Here is a 3,164-nt window from a genome sequence, read left to right as displayed (position 1 = left end):
TAACACTCACCGCGAGGGGCCGCGGCCTCATTCTTGAAGTCAGTGAGACCAAGAACCCATCAATTCCTGACACAGTAACTTTAACTTAAAAAAAAAATGTAACTCAGTTTTTGTAAGCAAATCAAAACTTAATAACAATTATGTAGGACTTATTTCAATAAAACATAAATCTTTTTTGTTAGTCTAGATACCAAAAGTCAAAGAAAGAAAAAAAAAAACACTCTCTGCAGTGTGACTGCTTTTCCGTATAGGCAGTCTATTTAGAGAACCTGAAAGTCAAAACTAATGAAAATGTATTTGAACTAGTTAGACATAGGAAGAGTGTTTCCTGGGTTACAGGAAACATTAAGTGAACATTTTTGGTTTCATAGAACAATTTAAAGCCAAAGCACAAAATGTTAAACTGGGAGAAAATATTTCCTTTATAACTTTAAGATAAAATGTTTTAGTATCAGGCCACAATAGCAGTTAAAACCTGAAGGAAAAATTTACAGGAGCTGACAAAAAAGTTGAGAGATATCATCACTGTCCTTCTCAAAGGTGAGATAGCTAAAAACAGCAAGATGCAATATAAATTGAACTTCTGGTGTAAAAAAAATGAAAATCTCTTGTAATTTTATTAAAATAATATGTTAAGAAAATTTTGTTCTAACCAATTCCTTAGTGTATTAGTGTATTTTTAATATCATAGATCAATCTCTAGAAAGTCTATTATAAATAATTTCCTTGTAATTGTAGACAACTTGATCACATAAAATTTTTTTCACATAAATCCTCTTTTTATAATCCCTTATTATGACATACACAAACCACTTATGACATGTTTGGACTTCCTGTTTTATTCTAAACATCCTTCTTTCCTAAATAACCAGTCATTTTATTTTAGGACAAAATTTACCATACAAGATTCTTTCTCATATAAAATAATTTTCTTTTTAACCTTCCTTACCAGAATACCTCTTTATATTTGTATCTGTCTTTACATCTCTCCTATTTACTGGTTCCTTTTATCCTGTTTCATGAATAACCTTTAAATTACACAAAAATAATTTTCTTTTAAATAAGAACACTTTTTTTTTTTTTGAGATGGAGTCTCGCTCCGTTGCTCAGGCTGGAGTGCAGTGGTGCAATCTCGGCTCACTGCAAGCTCGGCCTCCCAGGTTCATGCCATTCTCCTGCCTCAGCCTCCCAAGTAGCTGGGACTACTGGCGCCAGCCACCACCCCGGCTAATTTTTTGTATTTTTAGTAGAGACGAGATTTCACCATGTTAGCCAGGATGGTCTTGTTCTCCTGACCTCGTGATCCGCCCGCCTTGGCCTCCCAAAGTGCTGAGATTACAGGCATGAGCCACCAAGCCCGGCCATAGGAACACATTTTTTAAGAAAAATGTTTTCCCGGTGGCAGTAGTGGCAGCTGCGACAAAGGCGGAGTGAGCACTACAACTGGCTCCTCGCTCTGGCCTCTGCTGTGGAGCCAGGAGAGAGCCTCCGCCAGCGGCCAGGCATGAGCTAGACACCGCCAGTGACCCTGGCCTCTTGGGGGCACCGCGCTCACCCAGGAGCTGCACAGGCACCCAGAGCCAGACTCCAAGATGACAGGCAAACTCAGCAAGAAGAAGGGCTACAATGTGGACGACGAGAAAGCCAAGGACAAAGACAAGAAGGATGAGGGCGCGGCAAGGGAAGAGGAGGGTCCCCGAAGGAGAGCGAGCCCCAGGCAGCTGCAGAGCCCGCCGAGGCCATGGAGGGCAAGGAGAAGTCTGACCAGGACGCGGAGGGCAAGGCCGAGGAGACAGAGGGCAAGAAGGATGCCACGGCTGCCAAGGAGGAGGCTCCGAAGGAAGAGCCCGAGAAGACAGAGAGCGCGCAGAGGCCAAGGCTGACCCCCCGAGAAAGAGCAGGCAGCCCCCGTCCCTGCTGCTGGCGGCGAGGCCCCCAAAGCTGCCGAAGTCATCACGGCCCGGGCCAAGAGCGTGGACTCTGCCTCTGGGGAGGAGCCCAGCAAGGAGGAAGGGAAACTTTAAGGCGCCTGCAGCTCCTGCCACCCAGGAGACCATAAGTGACGGGCTCCAGCTTGATACGCAAACCGCAGCAGCTCGGAGGCTGCCCCCTCTTCCAAGGAGACCCCCGCAGTCAGGAAGCCCCTAGTTCCAAACCCAAGGCCCGGGCCCCCACAGCCTCCTCAGAAGAGCCCAAGCCGGCGGAGGCCCTGGCAGCTAATTCCGATCAAACTGTAGCCATGAAAGAGTGACAAGGACAGCCTATGGGAAAAATAATACCACTTAAAACAGTCTCCCCTCTCTCAATCTCTTCTCTCTCTCTCCTCTCCTTTCTCTCTCTCCTCTCTCTCTCTCTCTCCTCTCCTCTCTCTCTGCCTCTCCTCTCCTCTCTCTCTCCCTCTTATACTAACTTGTTTCAAATTGGAAGTAATGATATGTATGCCCAAGGAAAAATAAAGGATGTTGTCCCATCAAGGGAGGGAGGGAGTGGGAGAATGCAAATAGTATTTTTGTGGGGAAATATCTAAATTAGCTTCAGTCAACTTTACCAAGAAGTCCTGGATTAACTCAGGATTTAGCTGTTTTCATTAAATCAACGATATCAAATGCCCTATTTATCAACAAATTACACCAACAAATATAATACTCTTGTGGGCTGCATTTCTAGCTTTATAAACCTCATGCCAAATTTTGACAACTTATAATATCTAGTAGAGGTAAATGTTAAACTGCCTGACCAATGACTCTAAACAACAATGTATATTGACAATTCTGAAGATATTTCTGATTTTATTTTACCAATAACTTTAAAACCAGCTTATTTATTAAGAATTTACTTAAGTTACATAAACTTGAAAAAGCATTTGGGCTTACGGTTATATTTTTCTAATAAAGTATTTGATTTAAGCCCCTTTTTTCCCTTTAAGGCCAAATAATTAGAGCTGTTTTATATATCTTTGATAATGAAACATATACATGACACATAAATACAGACATGTATTAGACACACAGGTAGAAATAGATCTTAGATTTGTAAGGCCTCCTCTTTTTTCCCCTCTTATTTTAGACTTCCAATTTTTTTTTTTTTTTAGATGCAGTCTGACTCTGTGGCCCAGGCTGGAGTGCAGTGGCGTGATCTTGGCTCACTGCAACCTCCATCTCCTG

At 42.8% G+C, this 3,164-nt stretch overlaps 1 pseudogene; it reads left to right on the top strand.

Annotated features, from left to right (window-relative positions):
- Nucleotides 1-971: 971 nt before the first annotated feature.
- Nucleotides 972-2,650, top strand: LOC100981082 (brain acid soluble protein 1-like; annotated as a pseudogene).
- Nucleotides 2,651-3,164: the final 514 nt, after the last annotated feature.

Source organism: Pan paniscus, chromosome 14 (genome assembly GCF_029289425.2).
Source record: "Pan paniscus chromosome 14, NHGRI_mPanPan1-v2.0_pri, whole genome shotgun sequence".
NCBI classification, from domain to species: domain Eukaryota; kingdom Metazoa; phylum Chordata; class Mammalia; order Primates; family Hominidae; genus Pan; species Pan paniscus.
Note: the sequence above shows the minus strand (reverse complement) of the source record. Positions and strands in the feature narration are given on the sequence as shown.